Below are 21,142 nucleotides of genomic sequence, written 5' to 3' on the forward strand. Positions count from 1 at the left end.
AAATAGACTAATTCAGTCCTATTTACTGTGACTTGCACTGGCTTGAAGTCGAAGCAAGAATGTAATTCTAGCTTGCTCACCAGGGTGCTACAAAGCATCAAGGCAGTAGACATTCTAGGAAAGAGGCCAGGATGTATGCATTTGCAATCTAAATCAACACAGATGTAAAAAAAAGAGATCATGACCTGAAAAAGCACTCGACAGTTAAAACTGGCCTTGAAGCTTATGACCTTCAGGCTTACACACACATCTATGAGATTTCTCATTCTGCCATATCAATAAAGTAGGCATTAATAGTTTTACCTTAGATGGGTTTCAGTGACACATATTTCACCTGTAGATCAAGGCAATGTTCAGGTGATGTGGGGGCTGTGAGGATGCGGTGTTGTTGGCTTGAACAAGATGGATGCCCTGGCATAGATAAAAGTAAAAGACATATGAAAAGATATTTCAATTTGAAAGCAATAAAAACATTGGTGTAAAATTAATGTCTAGAACAAATTTCTGCCTACTGATTAAGTTGGGGTCGTGTGACCAAAGACACTTGACTCCTAACCCTAGCTTTGGAACTTGATCACCAATGAACTAATTCATTCAATCCAATGGAAATGTGCATAACGAATTGTGAGATCTAATCAAATAAATGTGTAAATATTAAAATTTGAACAAAACAACCATACAATATAGTGTCTGGTACTGTTCCAATAACATTTGCAGCACTTTTTTTTTTTAAAACCAAGCTCTACAAATCCCCAATACTGTTCCATATAGTCACTTGTACTGGTGATGCTCCAGTAAAAACAAAAATAACCTTCTTGGTAAAGCATTACGGCTGCTGGTTGGAGTGAAGTCCAGTCCATATCAAATACATAACATAAAGAACTATGATTAAGAACAGTCTTGTGCGCCTAAACACAAGCAATACACCCCTGTAGTTATCTAGACAGAGTTTTGATAGAAATACTATAGACAGGATTCACGGACAATGGTACAAAACCATCATGGTGAGGGTGCAAAGAAGAAGAGAGGCTTGTGGGACAATATACACAGTCTCAATTTTAAGCACTTTTCTTAACACTGGTCTAGTGAAATTTAATGTTTTAGAATGCCGGGCCCTCGAACACAAGTTGTCATTCTTTATCACAGGGCCCGCTTCTCACCCCGCCGGATATCAGCAATTGTTAGGGATGCGCTCACACTTCGTGCAGAGTGTGATACATGTACATAGTTTTGGTATATTGTTTGTGTGTAGTGTTAGTGTCAGCGGAGAGTGAAAATAACAAATATTTCCTCCTGATCTCATATTGTGCTTCATACAATCTACAGAACAACACCCCATAACAATAGGTCATGTAGGCGCTCATGGCAAAGGTGAGATGTGTATTAGGGGATCTTCCCATAGGGATGACTCTCATTGAGGGCTGTTTTGATGAGTGCCTGGGGCTGGTGCCCTAAGGTCTAGGGGATAGAAAATGAGGAAGACCAAAAATGGAAATGTATACTTAAGATGCTCTGAGGTAGTGAGAAGATGTGTTTTACAGGTGGGATATGGGGTGCAGAGAGAGGTGGTGTGAGCAGTGTATGGGACGGTGCAAGCTGAAGACTCATTCTAATACTATAATAATTACATGTCAACAGAGCCACCTTGTGACCTCTGCACCAGTTTTAAGGCATTCTAAATGAGAAGTTGGTTGTAGGACATAGGAGGCAGAACAAGTATGAAGGCCAAAGTTCATTCCTTTCTCCACAGTAGAAAATAGTCATGCAGTACGAGAAGACTGCGACAGAGTTAGAGAACTTGCAAGCTGAGTTTTCAGGAATTTATTCTGTAGTTTACTTTAGCTAGAAAGATGTAAACTTAATTTTGTAAGTTATTCAAAATAATGTTATACATAGTTGTACCAAACTGCCCGGTCTGTGACTGATCACTGAAAGGACTAGACACACAAAGCAACATGTGTGAAAATAATCTTATTTTTACTAAAGTAGGTCAGAAAACAAGCAAACTGAAATTAGTTTAGCAAAGTAAAAATACGAACAGTGGAGTAAATATTATCATGAAAACATGCCTGCCACTTGAGTTAGTCTTAGTTCAATTCAAATATACTTTATTCGATTTTTAACATTAAAAATCATAAAAGTAGCATGTTAAAAAGAAAGTATTTTCAGACATATAAATACAGACCGTTCCATCTATACAGAAATCTCGATCCTATCATAAATAGTAAAATTGTATATACTAACCAACTTCATGCTTAAGCAGTTAAGCTTTTCCTTTTTCTCAACTAAATCCAGCCATAACTCCCACACTGTAAACATTTTCCAACATTTGTAAATATAAAAAGCAGGACGACATTGCCTCCAACCCTGCTCTTCATCACTGGCAAAATCCATCTTACTCTTTCAGGGTGATAACATTTACAGAATAAAAATACATGTATTGTTGATTGGGTAGACATCTCATCGCATGGGCATTGACATAAATCTCTAGACAGACCAATCATTTACTATGGGGAAACTAAATAGCCGGTGAAAACTATCAAACCTAAATCTGGTAAGGACATACCTGTCGTATCCTTCCTGTGCACCAAACCAAATATGGTTGTATGCTGGAGGTTTGCCAGTGGGGTATACCCAACTGTGATAAACACTCTCTATTAAATCATACAATTTGTTTTTACTGCATAGTTGAACATTTATTTTGACACCATAAATATTCAGTCATTGTACCTTATGTTAAATCATGAAGCTTATATTACATACAGTACATATCATACAGTCATTAAATCTTTCCAATTTATTATCTGACAATGTTTTTCTATATCCATTTCAAGATGCTCTATGCATTTCGAGTCTCACAGGACCCTTCACCAGGAGCAAGTGCCATTTGTTACTTTCTAAGCAACGCACGTAGTACCAAAAGACTTCGATTAAGTCCAATACTGATGGCTAACAATCCGTAGTTGATGACTCGATCGAAACGACCGCGATTTAAAATCCCGATTCTCTGTGAGCAAAGCTCTGAACTCCGCTAGACCGTGGCTCCAGGGAGTTGTTTGCACTTGGAGCCACGGTCTAGCGGAGTTGCTCACAGAGAATCGGGATTTTAAAACGCAGTCGTTTCGATCGAGTCATCAACTACGGATTGTTAGCCATCAGTATTGGACTTAATCGAAGTCTACTAGTGTGGTCCACAAATGCTACATGCAGTTTCCCCTCCTTGGCTTGAGTATACTGGACCATAAAAATAGTAACATTTAAAACCTGCTCGATTGTCACTAGCCCCTGTCTAAAACCATATTGTACCGTGCTTAAAATAATATTATCATCAGCCCATGTTAGTCTCAATTGTAGGGTCCTAAAGAGAAGCAAGAGAAACTATCTACATGATAATGCCAACTTGATGGACTTTCATTTTATTAGAACCTGCGTACAAAGGGTATGTGTGGTGTCTACCCAGTTCCCCTACAAACATGCTATGGCTTCCCAATTTCCCATAACAATGCGTTGAGTGGATTAAAACTTTGTTGTCAGGTGTCTCTAAAAGGGATATGGCCAAAGAAGTGCAAGTAGACATTCTTTCTGAAACTTGGCTTATTTAATTAAGTATGAGGCCTAAAATCCGCGAAAAACAATCTTGTGCTTGACCCAGCTGCACCTGCCCTGTATAGGAGCACTTCTGAGTTTTTAGGTCTCGCCTAGCGTTGCTGCTCACAAGTGCAGCTCGCTCGGAGACATTTATTGCTGATAAGTACGATTGGAAAGGGGCGTTAAGCCCCGCCCCTCATATCCATTGGCTGGCATGACCATTTATGCTAAACGGTGGCCTGACATTGGAAATGAGCTATCTGTGTTGCCTCCCTTTGGCTTTTTTGCCCGGCCCATCCGGACTGGATCGCCTGCATTACGGCTGGTGTGACGAAGTTTCTTATCAGAAGCTTTGTCCCGCTGCCTTGCACGCGCCAATTGGGCCGGACAAAAAAGGAGACATGGCGCTGCGCGTTTATTTTTGCATCTCGCTTTTACTTTAAACAAAAATAAACAGTGGATGCCTGGCGAGCGCTTGTTAACAATCAACGTTTAAGTTGACTGTTCACTCCAAATTACATGACCCCGTGCCTCCACCCCCCTTTCCACTACCACGCCTTGAGGCCCGTTTTAAGGATTGCCGTAATATTTTTTCCAATTTCAGCACAGGGAATGAATACAAACTTCTCTGAATGTTGATAGAAATACGCATCCGTTATTCTTGTGATGTGATATCATCTGTATATTGTGCAAAACGTGTCAACAGATTGAAAGTACAACATTTAAATTATATAAAATTCAAATGGCCAAAACTTGCAACTATGATTTAATCTGTCTATTGCAGTGATGGAGTGGTTTATCAGCCGTCCTGAGCCTTAGTTAGTCTAGCTTTGATAGCCTTAAATAGTCTATCTGCTGCTGTGCTCACCTTCTTTATTGTCCTCTTGGTTCAGTCTGTCTTCCATGTCTACAGTGCTGGATTAGTAGTTCATCGACTGTGTTGTTTAGTACTAGGGCCGGCATCTCTCTTCTAGTTGGGGATGCAAAAAGTTCTTACTCTTGGTAATGGACTACACCGCCATGGGTCTGAAGCTTCCAGCAGATGACAGTCCAGTGCGGGTATCTGTGCGTGTGCAGCCGGTGCTTCCCGTAGAGGTGCTCTGTGGACACCAGCCTTGTCTGCAGGTGGGACAGCAGGAGCTCCTTATGAGACTGCACTTTCCGTTTCCACCAAGTCTTCGGGCTGAGACACCCAACCAGGAGGCCGTGTACTTAGCATGCGTGCAACCACTGGTGCAGTCTTTCTTTCAGGGCTATAACGCTACTGTGATCGCTTACGGTCAAACGGGTTCTGGCAAGACCTACACAATCTGGGAGACGAGTGTGGGTGAGTAAAATATGTGATCTTTGTGCCTCCCACTATCGGTGGCTGTATGTGAGCAGTTGAGCTACTCGTGCTTCCCACGAGTGAATATCTTCCAAGGCTGCACAGTATTGAGTAGTTTCTGATGCATGTGAGCAGAGTGCCATTTCTTGTGCATGTGATCATATATACCATTTCTGGTGTATGCAAATAATGTTTCATTTCTGGTGCCAGCGATCAGTCTATCCTTTCTGGTGCCAATGAGCAAGATAGCTCTTCTGTTGGAAGTGAGCCATGTTCCATTTCTAGTGCAAGTGAGCAATGTTCCAGTTGTACTACCCTTGCTAGTGTGTTTGAGAGATTAAAGTTATAGTGTTGCACTTTTTTTATGTAGCACAGTGCTCGCCATTTGAAAGCCATCATGGTGCTGTCTGGCAATTTATTTTGTAGATTTTTCTCTGCTGCTTGTGAGTTTCCCCTATTTTTGAGTCTTCGTATTAGGGGTGTTTGTGTGCGTCCAGTGTCTCATAGTACACGTGTCCCTCTCTGGCCTGTCTCAGTGACAGTCTTTTCATTGTCCAGTGTGCATGTTACTGTCGCCTTCCCAGTTTTATCTTGTGCCCCTTCTCACGTCCATGTTTCCATACCAGCATCATCTTGCCCTGTCATCAAAGCCTATGTTCAGGGCTTTCAGTGGGCTGGGTTCTTCAGGTCTCAGACCCATTAGTAATTAAAAACAGAATTTGAATCGAGTCCCTATATTAATGTCCTTAATTTTACTGGAACTTAATACTGATTGATTTTTGAACAATGAATGTAAATTAGGCTATTTTCTTTTACTTTGCCCTCCAAGTAATACTTTGACTGGAGTTGCGCTACATCGGATAGTGTCATGTTGCTGTAGGTTGACAGCCCCATCCGGTCTTCGTTTGAACTCCCAATATTGGATGGTTCTTCCCACGGTGTTAGTTACAGATATATACCTGATAATGCTCTTGTTCTCCTCCATTCTGCTAGGTGTTTATCATACTGGGTACCCAGATGGATAATAGTTTCAGAACATCTGATAGCAAACATAGGTTAGAGTGCGTAAGTATGGCGGCAGATAATTAAGCTTTGTACCTATATTTTCTTGAAGATCTTCCTTGCACCCTGTGATTCTAGTCACGTTACTTTAACAGCAGAACCATCAATGGGGATAGTATTCTGCTCGCCTTTCTGTCACTTGAGCCTGAAGCACCATATGCTGCAAAGTGAAGGTGACATAAGTGGAGCGCCTCGCCCTCCTGCTCTAACGAGCATGAATGGTATCCTGCTCCTCTTCCTTTGGGTGACCCTACCACAATTGCACTTTGAACATAAGATAAGTTGCCGGCATTGAAGCTGTAGTAAGAGGAGGTCCTTTATTTGTCTGGCTCTCTGTTACAACCCACTCCCTCATTTTTTCTTTAAGTTTATTGGTCCCAGTCTACTTCTTGTTAATAGCAATTCATCCTATTTGGCCTGCCTGTGGGACACCCATCCATACTCAGACTTACATTTCATCACACACCCAGGCAACCGTGAAGAGCAGCACATGAGATGCCCCTGTCAGTGCATCTACCTAGTGGTACTGCCTTAAAAGCAGTTTAGTTCTACTGTAGAGCTTATCATTCCGTCATCTTTGCATTAATTTGTGAATCAGTGCCTTGTCGGCTATTACCTTGGAAAGATCCATTTACAGTGAAGCTAGGTTACACCTGCCGTCTGCTAAGAACTCGCCTATCCTGCAAGCACAGCACATCCAGCACCATATAGCACAATATTGTACCATGTACGTGTAATTGACATGTAAATGACAATTCCTTTTAATTATGTTTTGGTTTTAAAAACATAAATAAAAGGCATTGTCATTTACAATGCCAATAGCTTAAACTCGCGTAAATGCAAGACCTATTGCATTGCAAATGTTTGTTCTTAAGTGCATCCAGGCATGTACACCTAACATAAACCTGACTTTGCCAATGCTAGTCAGTGGTGTTTCTTAGTCAATATAAGATAAACGAGCAGCACTAATGATATCCTTGTGAATATTTAGAATAGAAAATGTTTTAATTGTGGGAGTATGAGACAGTAAACTAAACAATATGATGGTCTCAGGAAGGGGTATGGTCTTCAGAGTGTCTTAGTCAAGTTCGTTCTCCTCTTCACACCATTATTTTCTGTAGTTTTAATGTTATACACTTTCACCCTTTTATCTCCACACATATTTCGGAAATCCTTCATCTAAATATCTCACACGTCATCATCTTCCTATTCATGGCACTGTCTTTTCACTTAGCACTTCAGCATGCATCACCTCCCATTCACCACGCCCCCTACCCCCACTCTATCTCTTAAAAACACACTGTCCACCCACCTATACACACAGCATTTTTTAGGGTCTGGCTTCACAGCAAAGCTGTCATCAGACAATTATGTGAGCATCACTAGAGGTGGACTTTGACTCCAACCACGTGCTAGAAGCCAGAACTTCTTGTTTCAATTAGGCGGAAGTGTGTGGGTTTCCACAAAAAAGTGATTGCACACCACACAGCTGTGATTATTGTGTTTATTTATTCAGCTGCCTAAGTTTGAGCTAACAGGGCCAGATACACATGACATTTTAAAGCTATTAAAGTATGTTAGATAACTAGATAATTTTCCCTGGCAGTAGCAAAAATGGGACAGTCATTAACCTACATGGATTGTTAGGTCTGGCTTGACAGTGCAACTGTGACCTGAACGTATAACCTACACCTGTGGTTCTTAACATTTGGACTTCTGTGGCCAATTAGGAGGCAGCAAAGAAGAGCGACACTAAAGCCAACAAATGGTAAGCAACGGGTGGGTTCCAAGCCCTTTGTTGTAAACCATATGAGTGCATGCGCTGCTGCAGGATATCCCTAAAAAGATGTCTTCGTCCCAAGGAAGACGCTCAAAGAAATGAATACACCATTAGCTATCGTTAATGCCCTCTACTGCCTTCAAAAGCACCTCTCAGCTCAGTGAGTTGTAGTGATCCACAAGGCCTTCTCTAATCAAATACCTCCAGATAATGCTTGTCAAAATGTGAGCACATCTGTTAAGGAGGCTCTTATTAACAAGGCTTTTGGTTGTTCATATGTAAATAATACCTTCAAATGCTAATAACATGGCCCCTATGTTTTAATTAGGTTTCCGGTGACATATCTTTGCTTTTGGGAGCGTTGAATCCTGGGAGCACCTCTTCTTGAGTGCCAACAATCTTGTTTTAACTTTGAATTGGGTGGTGGGGAAGGATGGGGATAGAATAGAGCTAACAAAGCTGGGATTTCGATTTTCTTGTTAACTTTTCTTTCATTTCTTTACAGTTGCTATTTCATTTAGCAACTTACTGTGCGCCAGCAGAGCTTTTAATACAGTCTGTCATACAGCTCACACATATTAACACAATGCGATACAAACGACAGGGTGTGGTTGTACATACTATTATGATTGTTTTATTCCAGAAGATCCAATAAAATATATTTTATGGGAATTAAAACCTGCGATCCTAGATTACACAAACATCTCTGATGCAAGTGCCTTAACCACATGAGCTACTTTACCAGGAACATATCCTGAGGCTTGTTGGATACACAAGGGTCTCTACAGCTAGTGCCTTAACCCATCTTACAATGTGAACTGTTTTTGTTCCTCTTGACTCAGCCTTTCAAGACTCCATTTCCCACCTCTTCCCAAACTCCATCCTATTGTGGGTTTCCGGACAAACTCATTTCCATTTCCCCAGTGACCATATACCTTGGAGCTTCCATAATAGCCAAACCGTGCAGGGAAATCAGCAGTAGTAAATCCCATGCAACGGCTGGAAAATGGGAGTAACAAGGCATGTTCAGACCAAGTATTGTACCAACCACAAACTTGTACATTCCTGGGCATTCCCAACTGTCGATCCAACCCTGTCCCAACCTTAAACAAGCATTGCAATACAATAGATCTTGCATTACTAAAAGTTTGAGCTATTGGCATTGCAAATAATAATGCAACGCCAATAGCTCAAACTTCCAGTAATGCGAGACCTATTGCATTGCAAAAGCGGGTTTTTATAAACGTACAATGCGCGCAGAGTTGGTTCACCTGCCAAGTAAATGTTTTATCCGTTTTTAAAAGTTAACTCTTCTTGGTAAGAATCCGCTATTCCATTTCTGCCTCTGGAAGAGGAGTGCATGTGCTCTTTCCACCAGTACTCGAGACTAACTGCCCTGTGCACGGATTGTGGCTAGTGCATTGTGAAACCAATAGATGATCCAGTTCTGGCCTGATGGCCTTGTCACCCGGTGGCAGGTGTTACAGGGAATGTTTTCAGTTGTTGGTTGTGTAACTGCTGGCAGTGAATGGATCTGCAGCCAAGAGTCCTAAAGTGGGTCATATTGTATCTTGTAGCACTTCCATGACCTGTACAGCTACCTATCTCTGTGAAAGAGTTGGATTTTACCAAGTGATATGGTCGTCCTTGCTACTGGAAGTCCAACGGCTCGTACGGCGCATGATTCACAAAGTCAGAATTACAACTGGTAAATAATACAACCTCCTCTATGAAGTAGGTGCTACATGGTTCAAGCGTGCGTGCTTTATACGCACATGTAAAATCTGACTGACTTGGGCAGGAGATCCTACGGCGGAACGCAGAATGGATAAGAACGTGAACAAAGCGCTCCACCTTATCTATGTTACACGTAAAAACAATAAGATAACAAGCACTGGCAATGCCAATAACTCACGTATACACAAGAGTTTGTTGAACGGCGCCAAAGAAATGTAAGGCGCAGCTCGCCAAACTCTATTTTTTCAATATTGTAAGATTTTCATAAGCAGTACCCCGCCTTTGCTGCGCTGCTTACTAAAAGCATAAAATAGGAGCGAGGCGCGCGTTTTGAAAATAAAGGAGTGCGGCTGCCATTGACTGCTTACTCAGACGGAAAAAACAGGTGCACTACCACTATTGTTAATGTGCCACGCTGCCAAAAAAAATAAAAAAACATTCTTTATAAATGAAAATGTGCAACTTGGGCAGCCCGCTCATTTTAAAAATAGCATGGCATGAACGTCTGCCAACAAAACAAAATACAATGGTGCAAAAATAGAGTTGGGCGAGCAGCGCACAACATAAGAAAAGTCACGTGGCCAAGTCCAAGCACGGGGTGCTGCACTGCAAAAAAATATATACAAATCATTGCATTGTGGAAGAGCATGTCGTGCCTGCACCAGCAGGTAGGAGAAAGTCATGTAAGAAAATAGTACACACAGAAAGTAAATAAAGGAAATCGAGTAACAACACGTCTAAGAGGGGCAGTCCTTCTGGGAGGTTGCAACATGAGAATGTAAATGTAAAAGTAAATGTACAGGAATTTATATAGCGCAAATCACCAACCGGTCTCAAAGCACTTGCTTAGGGAACCCGTCCTGGTATTCCCCTGTGAGATAACCCCGGCAGGGTAATCGCAAGGTGAAAGCCAGGCATCCCGCCGCGAGGGGCCGTTGTGGAGATTAAGCAAGCTATTGCCCAGAGTCGCAGAGTGTGAACCCATGAATCGAGTAGGCACCGGAGCGAGAATTGTCGAGTCCATGGACATTTTAGGACTCAAGACCCCGCCGAGCTGGGAATTGAACCCTGGTCCCGGGCTGACCTCTGCTTCCAGGTCTGCTCCTCTAACCAGTGAGCCACACTTCTCCAGAAATGGAGATACTAAGGAGGGACTAAGAAGCCTATAAAATCATAAGCCACCATTTACAAAGGACAGTAACAGGAACCAACTGAAAAGATGGGCAGAGCTTCAAGTCCATACCTGAATACAGCGTGTCTAGAAGAGACAGCAGCAAATGCTGCCTGGGCAAGACTTAAACAGTGTCAGAGATTTACGGCAGACCTATAGCAATGGAAAGGGGAATGGGTCACCAAAAGATTTTTGTAGGGTTGAGGAACAGCTTTCTCCACAGGAAAAAATGTATTCCCACCGGAAAACAAAAAATGTATTCGCTCAGCAACCGACATTGCTCTGTGCATTCAATCTGTGCTATGTACAATCACACAGAGACGGAATAGGAGCCAGGGGGATAAGTCACATTACACTACCAGTAGTAAGCCTTGAAACAAGGAGAACTACTTGAACTATCAGTAAATTATCACAAAGTCGTAAAATTGCTTCCGTACATACTTTTACAAATGAAGATTTACTACTCTTTTGTGAAATTGCCCTCTAAATAAATACAAGTCTGCCAGGAGAGGAGTGATTATATCCCCCTCAGTTACAGGTTCTGGGTACTTCAATTACATCATGCATTGTTCATTATTTGTTAGTGAACTCAATAAATAACAAATTAATTATTCACCTCTTTCTGAACCTTATTTGCCAAGATGGAAACGTTCTATATTGCATGTCTGGTAAAAGTAAGGTAATTTATGAGAGTAATTGTCTTTTTCATTTGAATGCAGGAACAAGTGGATACAAAAATGAATCTGTAAATGATTTGCTGTAAGGTAAACTGATCTGTATTTAAAATGATTTTAATCATGGCAGTGTTATTAAATATGGTTCTAAGATAATGTATCATTTTTAGAAATGAAAAACTTCCATTCAAGCTGGGTTATTTAACACCATCGGTGCGGCGCATTTTCCCGCAGTGCGCTGAAGATTTAAAAATCCCGCTGTTCACGTACGAGAGGTGTACTTCATGACGAGCTCAGCTCGTCATCAGCGTCGAAGGGGTTAAAACCAGAATGATTTTATGCTGTAAGACTAGGTCACTGCACACGAGGGGTGGGGGGGAGCACAACCTAAGCACATCCTCCCTGACATACACAAACAACACAACAAATCCTTAGGTTTTTATAAGCAGAGGACCTGTCGTTACCTCTTCTATCTTGCAGGGATCCAAAGATATTTGGCAAAATCACCTTACCCACCATATGTTCTCTACAAGGAACTCGGGGACTAAAAATTGTAAATTACAGCACAGCCCATGACGTACCCTAAATAATGAGACTCTTTACTCAGTTTGTTGGCCCTTCAATCCCGAGATATGCACACCAACAACAGGGTAGAGTTACAGGTTCCACATTGAGTGGGACTAGCGAGTCTAGCAATAAGATCTGATGCCAGAAAACCTTATAGTGTTTACTACAAAACTCTATGTGCTTTTAGTCCTGGGGCATGACTGTTATGTTTGTGATGTGTTACATCCACTACAATCATATCAGAATGAGATCTAAGAACTCCTCCTGATAGGAGATAGGCAGTTGAGATTGAGGAAATGCAATAGGATGGGAAACAGACATTTGTAATGAAGCATAAAAGAAGAGATTCCCTCTAGTGTTAGGGGTAAAGAAAGTGTGAGGTCATCCAGACCATAAAAGAGCGTCAGACAGAAACGGTGGGGAAAGGCTTGTGTGTTACAGGGCGCTCTATAGACTAATATCTGTCTCTGGTCTGCCTTAGAATCTCACAGTGCACCATTTCTACAAGGCGTGATACACTTTGCTGGCACCTTTGGCACAACACGTCTACGTCTCTCACAGTTGTCCTTCTTCCTCAACGCTTCTACGTCTCACAGTTGTCCTTGTCTCTCCCTACTTGCTAACTAGACGGCTACGGGTGGCTACCCACAATACACTAGTGCTCTGTCTGTTACAAAACATAGCATCTGGGTGTGGGGGTGACCAAGCTATCCAGCAGGCTTCTGCCTTAATATCTCTATCTAGCCCCACATTTCACCTCGCCTTTCCCATCACTTTAATACAACCTCTGCACTGTACAAATAATGTAGCATGACCCATCCTGTCACAGGATGGGTCAGAGAGACATAATGCCCCTCAAAGTTGCTGTGATGCCCAAATGCCTGAGCACATGCACTACTCTGTTGTTGGCAGGATGTAAAGACAAGTACTTGACCTGCATCATCACAGTGCTACCTATTATGCCAGAGGTTGTACAGACGTATCCTGGCTCTGATGTTGTACAGATGGGCAACCATGTTCCTGCTTTTCAGACTTTCCTGTAACATGATGTATGGACAGTCTGTAAAGCGGTCTTTATTCTAAGGGAAAATGCACAGACAGCCAAAGTGAACTCACTTCCTTGTGGTAGAGTTCTCCACCGTGTAACAAGTTAACAGACTAGTTTTCCTTGTGCAACCACAGTGCATAACAATATGGCCAGATCGGCATAAACACTAGAATGGAAGCTTTTGAGTACATTTATTGTAGACTCAAGCAGGCAAGTGAGTCAGGTACATAACATGCAAACTACCAGGAAAGTATGTTGTTTCACCTTCTCTGTTAGTAGACTGAACTCCCCTCACCTTACACAGAGTACACCGATAACATCACTGGGTGGACAAGTCTATAAGGTACAGAACATACACATGTTCTTTTTACAACAGAAAAACCAACGTCCCTAGGCTACACGAACAGACTAACAAAATCAACACTTTGTAGACAGCAGCAAACTGATAGCACTATATTAGAGCAGGGTGGGAATAAAAGCCAACAGAAGGCAGCTGAGCCAGCCTCCCACGTCCACAGACAACATCCCTCAAACATGACAAAAGAGCAAAGCAATACCTCCTTAACAAAACACACCACTGTCACTGGCTCACTGCACCCTTCACAGACATTCTACACATGACCGAATTAGCCAAAAAGTCAAGCAACCAAGCAAATAAAAAACATGTAACATTGAGCACCCACTCATGCTCGCAACCATGCATTTAACCAGGCCACCACAAAAAACGCAGGAACAACCCAAACTTAACACCGATGCCCAGCTAGCTTCATACTCACTCTTCTTAAGACAGTGCAAGAAATCTATCTCCACAGGGTTTCCATTACCAGTCACAAGAAATCTCTAAAGTAAGCCCGTTACCATTAGGCACATTTTAACTGTACGGTTTGACAGATATCGTAAAATGCAAGTTACTAGAAGACAGAACACTCTTCATAACCAGTAACTAAAAATATGAAAATCTTTAAATTTAATACCGGAAAACCAAGCACACAAAATTATGGCAAGAAAGATATCTCTGCAATGCCAGTCCACACATCTATCAACGTTAACATTAACATTTTTTAACGTTTGCACCTGAGAATATATGGATCCTTCCCCCAACATGTGGCTCATAAGGGGCCTGTGTCTGGAGTCTGGACCCTCATGTAGTCATACTCTGGCTGCTTTTCCGCCTATCTCTCAAGAGGAGCTGGTTGTGCTCTGCCATAAGATTACATATGGCTCTCCTGCTGACCCCCTTAAGCCAGATCAATTCTTGAAATCTCTACACGTGTTCTTACCATCTCTTAGCCATCTGATTAATCAGTCCCTGCTTACATCTGCGGTCCCTAGCGCTTGGAAGCAAGCTAGGTTGGACCCTTTGCTGAAAAAGCCCAAGCTTGACACTGCTAAACCAGAGAACTTCCGACCCATCTCTCTCCTACCCTAGGTATCCAAGATTTTGGAGTCCTATATCAATTCCATACTTACAGGTTATCTGGAGGAGAACAACCTACTGGACCCCTCCCAGAATAGTTTTTGGCCGGGTCACAGTACGGAATCAGCCCTCCTAGCTGTGACCGAGTATCCTAGGGTGGGCTCTAGATGAGGGTCGTACATCAGCACTGATTTAGTTAGATCTCAGTGCGGCATTCAACACTATCTCCCACCAGATCCTGTTGCAGAGGTTGGAGGAGGTGGGGATTGTGGACTCTGCCCTGGAGTGGTTTGTCTCCTTTCTAGCTGACAGCACTTTTCAGGGTTGTAGTCCCCCCTTTTGCTTTCAAGATCCATACCATCAAATATGGGGTACCACAGGGCTCAGCTTTGAGCCCAATGCTCTTCAACCTATATATGCAGCCTTTGGCAGCAGTAGCAAAAAGCAGAGGGCTCACAGCAGTCTTATGCCGACAACACAGTTGGTAGTGGCACTCTCAGATGACTCGGGACAGGGCGCTTGTAAGTTCCAAAGGGATCTTGAGATCATATCTGAGTGGATGACTGCCAACTGTCTTCAGTTAAATGCCAACAAGTCCGAGGTCCTGCTGGTCGGGAGAAATACTGAGCTGTGGAGCGAGCACTGGTGGCCTGCTAAGCTGGGCTGTGCACCCTTCCTCAAACAGGTGGTAAAATAAAAATTAAAAAATTAGCTTTCAGACACAAACAAGAGAAAGTAGCAGAACGCTGCTTTGGCATTTTGCGCGAGCTCAAACCAGTGCTGGGGTTCTTTGACCCGGCCATGAGGCAGGTGATTGTCCAGGCATCCATTCTGTCTAGACCAGACTATGCCAACTCATTCTACCTGGGAGTCAATAAGGCTGAAATTACAAGACTGCAAAGGGTCCAGAACGCTGCAGCTAGAGCCTTCTTAGGTCTGCCCAGGACATGCCCCACTTCCAGTGTTATCCATCGGCTACATCGGTTGCCCGTGGCAAAACGCATAAGAGTTCAAGACTCTTTGCATGTCATTTTAACATCTTAAATCTTACCTCTCCAGACATCTTGGCCTATCTGCTTACACCTTACACCCCCTCCCGCCAACTCTGGTCTATGGGGCCAGTATTTGGCGATTGTCCCGCGGGCAAGGAGGGTTAGTGCAGGTGGACGATCCGTTGGTGTATTGGCAGCCAGACTTTGGAATGCACTCCCCACCGCCATTCGCTGTATAGAAAACTACCTGGCCTTCCATAAGGCTATCAGGCTATAAGGCTTAGGCCCGACTAAGCTCAATGTAAGGCTGGAATACTGCTGCCAAACTGAATCAGTGAACACTGGAGCTATAGGCCAGAGAGCTCCCCCTGACTGCGCTTGGTGCTGCCATTTTGAGCGGGAGGCTGGAGTAGTCAGCTCCTGTTTCGTATAGCATCTTGGCGCCTTCCCCTGGGATGACTGGAAGAGGTCCCGTGGGATTTGGATCGCCGTATTTGGGCACTGGGGTGAAGCGCGACTAGTGGAGTGCAGTCATGGGAAAATCGAACAATAAACAAGGAAAACTCACCTTTGAGAAATGCACCACGCGCCTGCAAAACACTGAATCAACACAATTGACGGTGGTACCTGAAACACAGTTCGACTGAGCAGGATGATGATATCAGAACCATGCTACAGGAGGTCAGGGGTAGCCTGCGGGCAATAGACTCCAAACTAGACTGTTTGGCGCTGCGAATGTACCAGGTTTCTCAGAAAATGGAGAAACACAAGACTCGACTTGACACCTTAGAAACCAGGGTATCAGACTCAGACGACCGCCAGGAGGAGACGCAGGAGCGCTTTCTCTGTATAGACAAGGTGCTAGACGTAATCAAGGCGTGGAACGAAGCTCTCAAAGCGCAGTCAAAAAGAAATAAAGTCCGTATAACTGGGATTCCAGAATCCTCAAACATCACCAACATGGAACACTTTGTAGAAGGACTTTTGAAAGACTTGTTTGGCTCCGAGGTATCCACGATGTTCCTAGTGGAGGGCGCTCACCGCACCCTGGGGCCTTGTCCCCCCTAGGCGCTCCAGTATGTCCGATTCTGGACCGATTATTGAACTATAGAGGCAGGGACACTGTATTGAGGATGGCCAGAGAGAAAGGAGAAATAAAACATCAAGGGAACAGTATTTCGTTCTACCCGGATTTCACTCAGGCTGTCCAGGTAGCACACAGGGAGTATATCCCAGCTAAGAGACTGCTCCACAAGATCGTTACAAAATACACAATGCTCTACCCAGCGAAGCTCAGAGAGCAAACTGGGGGTAAACTGATGATATTTGCTGAAGCAAGTGCTGTTTTGAAATATGCCAAGCAAAATGTGAAGAAGCAACAAAGCCGAGATGTGATGGCTGCGGCATCCCCAAACAGTCAGCTAAGTGAAAATGACTAAAATCTGTTGCATGATGCTCTGCTCGCTGTATGCGTACTATGTGGTTTGCAGCCACTTATCTGAAAATTTACATTTTCCTCAGGCTTTTGCCTTGGAGGAGCTTTGTTCCATCAGACTATAATTTGGGACTCAGTATCTACACTGCTCAGACACCCTGTTCTATGTGACAGGGCAGTTAGCAGGCGAACCCACGCCCCTCTGGGATGATTCCCTTGAGCCCTGAATTCCGAGGGCCTTTGCTTGCAGATAAGGGTTTATTATGGCATGCACAACCTGATTTGGGGATTGGTGTTAGAGGTGGGTGGGATGGGGGTGTTACTGTTTACTATTGTTTGATGCAGTACGAGCTAAACCGAATATTCTTGCTGGATCTTATGGGTAGTATAGCACATTACCTAAAACCAAAAACCATACATACAGCAGTTTATCAATGGGGACATTGAAACCTGGGAAGCACGACGGGAGGCTCTGAGCCTGGGACCCGCTGCACATTCACTGCACTGGGATGGAGGATCCTTAAATGTCCACGGTCACTTGCCTGACCTGGAATGTGCGCGGTCTAAATGACCATCGCAAAGCATACCTGGTGCAGTCATACATGGCCACACATGGAGTGGACATATGTCTCCTGCAGGAGACCCACCTTAGGGAAACAGCCCGCTCTCAATTGACAAGCAATAGATGGAGTGAGGTACACACGACCAGCTACTCAAATTACTACTGTGGGTGGCAATACTGATTAGGAGAGGAGTGCCCGGGCAGACACAACAGACGGTATATGACCAAGATGGCCGCTATATCATTTTAAAGGGACTATTGTTCCACCAACCAACCATTGTGGTCAACACATATGGCCCAAATGTAGATGATCCCACATTCTTCCTACAAGTTTGGCTCAAGGTGCACTCAATGGGGTACTTGCAATGCAGTACTTAGGGGAGGGGATTTCAACATTGTTCCGTCACTGTCGATAGATAAAGAAGGTAAGTCATGCACACACCACCCTCAGGACGTAGTGGTTTTCCACAGTATAATATTAGATCATTCCTGATTTACTTGTGGCGTGCGCTTCACCCCACTGACCAGACGGGAACGTGTATCACACAGCAGCACCACGCGTGGGCCAGACTTGATTTCTGGTTATCGACTACTAGAGATTTACATAAATACCGTAGGTTCAAGAGGTCACAAATCATGCACGAACACTTTCGGATTATGCTCCGGTAGTTTTGACTCTTTTGGTGCCTAAACCCTACCAGCAACCATTTGCGTGGTGTCTGCCCCCTAACGCGCTACTAGAAGCGGCCTTTCGGGAAAGCATCACAACGTCCATTTTAGAATATTTTGAACATAACATAGGATCAGTAGAAGATAGATACGGAAAGTGCGCTGTGGGACGCATTTAAGGTGGTGATACAGGGACACTGCATCACTGGACAGTCCGGGGTGCTTCGCAACATTCGGAGCAGTCTGGGTAGAATTGAGAGAGAGCTGCACGCCCTGGCAACACAGTACTATAGTTCACCATCTCCCGCGACTCTGGTAGATATACGCACTAAACTGACGGCAATTCAAGATGAGGCAGAGCACAATACCAAATTCTTACATAAACATGCCACAGCACGCAGATACGGAGAGGGAGACAGGCCGGACAAGACGCTTGTCAACCTTTTGTGGACTCCTAGAGGGGCCGAGTTTATCACTGAACTCGCCACTGTTGCTGGCAATGTGGCATGCTCCCCATCTGACATTCTGGCTACCATGAACTCTGTCGTGCGGGAATATTTCAACTCTATAGAGCTCTTGTGGCTAAGTAGAGCCAATCGAGATTACTTAGAGGTACCATTTACAGTGGAGGATATTAAGCATGCCATTAGCGGTGTGCCTGCAGACAAATCACCCTAACGGCTAAATTTTACAAAGCATACTCTGAGCTGCTGGCGCCACGGCTATTAGCCGTCTACCAGGAGGCTGCACTGTGACGTATTGCCTGGTTTGATGTGCAAAGCCATTATCATTTCCATTTTGAAACCTGATAAGGACCCCTCACAATGTGACTCGTACCGCCCACTCTCACTGATAAACCTGGATGCAAACATTTTTGCCAAACTCCTAGCCACCAGACTCCCACTGTTGCTACCACTGATAGTGCGGCCGGAACAATCTGGTTAAATAGCGGGAAGGTCCACTTCCCACATCCTCAGGACGCTGTTTGCACTAATACACTACCTTGCCCCACATGTCCCTGCGATAGCCGCACTGTTGGACGCCACCAAGGAGTTCGACTCCTTAGAATGGGAAGTTCTGTTTCCACTCCTGCAGCGACTGGGCCTCAGCCCCTTTTTCATTTAACAGATAAAGCTGCTTTACACTCTGCCCATTTGTAAACAAAACAGGTGATGGACCGAATGTGGATCAATGTCACACATTCAACCCAGTCCAAAGATCTGGGCCCAAATCCATCGTTTTTTTGCACTCCACACCACCCTGGGTTAGACAATGGCGATATGCAAATCAGCTCGGACCCTGTGCCCCATGGGAACAGTCCAGTCCGAACTACAAAAGCCATGTCCTTCCCAGAACGGAATCAAGCATCCGAGGACCGGACCGGTTTCGAGGTAACACCTCTCATCAGCCCGGCTAGCTTGACTCCAGTGGTGTGGAGTGCCTGGGACCCACGTATGAGCATCCCCAGCGCACTTATGGCAAATTTGCAAACAAAACAGGTGATGGACCGAATGTGGATCAATGTCACACATTCAACCCAGTCCAAAGATCTGGGCCCAAATCCATCGTTTTTTTGCACTCCACACCACCCTGGGTTAGACAATGGCAATATGCAAATCAGCTCTGACCCTGTGCCCCATGGGAACAGTCCAGTCCGAACTACAAAAGCCATGTCCCTCACAGAACGGAATCAAGCATCCGAGGACCGGACTCGAGGTAACACCTCTCATCAGCCCGGCTAGCTTGACTCCAGTGGTGTGGAGTGCCTGGGACCCACGTCTGAGCATCCCCAGCGCACTTATGGCGAATTTGCAAACAAAACAGGTGATGGACCGAATGTGGATCAATGTCACACATTCAACCCAGTCCAAAGATCTGGGCCCAAATCCATTGTTTTTTTGCACTCCACACCACCCTGGGTTAGACAATGGCGATATGCAAATCAGCTCTGACCCTGTGCCCCATGGGAACAGTCCAGTCCGAACTACAAAAGCCATGTCCTTCCCAGAACGGAATCAAGCATCCGAGGACCGGACCGGTTTCGAGGTAACACCTCTCATCAGCCCGGCTAGCTTGACTCCAGTGGTGTGGAGTGCCTGGGACCCACGTCTGAGCATCCCCAGCGCACTTATGGCGAATTTGCAAACAAAACAGGTGATGGACCGAATGTGGATCAATGTCACACATTCAACCCAGTCCAAAGATCTGGGCCCAAATCCATCGTTTTTTTGCACTCCACACCACCCTGGGTTAGACAATGGCGATATGCAAATCAGCTCTGACCCTGTGCCCCATGGGAACAGTCCAGTCCGAACTCCAAAAGCCATGTCCTTCCCAGAACGGAATCAAGCATCCGAGGACCGGACCGGTTTCGAGGTAACACCTCTCATCAGCCCGGCTAGCTTGACTCCAGTGGTGTGGAGTGCCTGGGACCCACGTCTGAGCATCCCCAGCGCACTTATGGCGAATTTGCAAACAAAACAGGTGATGGACCGAATGTGGATCAATGTCACACATTCAACCCAGTCCAAAGATCTGGGCCCAAATCCATTGTTTTTTTGCACTCCACACCACCCTGGGTTAGACAATGGCGATATGCAAATCAGCTCTGACCCTGTGCCCCATGGGACCAGTCCAGTCCGAACTACAAAAGCCATGTCCTTCCCAGAACGGAATCAAGCATCCGAGGACCGGACCGGTTTCGAGGTAACACCTCTCATCAGCACGGCTAGCTTGACTCCAGTGGTGTGGAGTGCCTGGGACCCACGTCTGAGCATCCCCAGCGCACTTATGGCGAATTTGCAAACAATGGCGCGTCTCAGAGTAAACGGCCTGATTTCAGAACAGATTCCTATCACAAGAGGCACCAGACAAGGTTGCCCCTTGTCGACCGTTACTATTCGCCATAGCAACAGAACCCCTGGCAGAGCCAACACATAATACTACAGCAGACAGAATCGGGCAACACCACACAAACCGCTGTATTGGATTCACCACGAGAGGTCTTGCTGTGTCCATGTACGCAGGTGATATCACTTTATACAGACGTACCCCAAAGATAAGAGTTGGTGCGCTACGGGGGACTCTCTGGGGTGAGGGTCAACTGGAGAAAA

The 21,142-nt window shown here is 44.6% G+C and overlaps 1 protein-coding gene across 3 annotated transcripts in view; it reads right to left on the reverse strand.

Annotated features, from left to right (window-relative positions):
• Positions 1 to 21,142, reverse strand: part of TANGO2 (transport and golgi organization 2 homolog) — a 781,874-nt gene that overhangs the window by 731,280 nt on the left and 29,452 nt on the right. For all 3 annotated transcript variants that reach the window (XM_086942620.1, XM_086942621.1, XM_086942622.1), the window contains exon 2: positions 304 to 411. The gene's annotated coding sequence lies outside the window, so the exon portion shown is untranslated. The remainder of the gene's footprint in view (positions 1 to 303; positions 412 to 21,142) is intronic.

Source organism: Lissotriton vulgaris, chromosome 11 (genome assembly GCF_964263255.1).
Source record: "Lissotriton vulgaris chromosome 11, aLisVul1.2, whole genome shotgun sequence".
NCBI lineage: Eukaryota > Metazoa > Chordata > Amphibia > Caudata > Salamandridae > Lissotriton > Lissotriton vulgaris.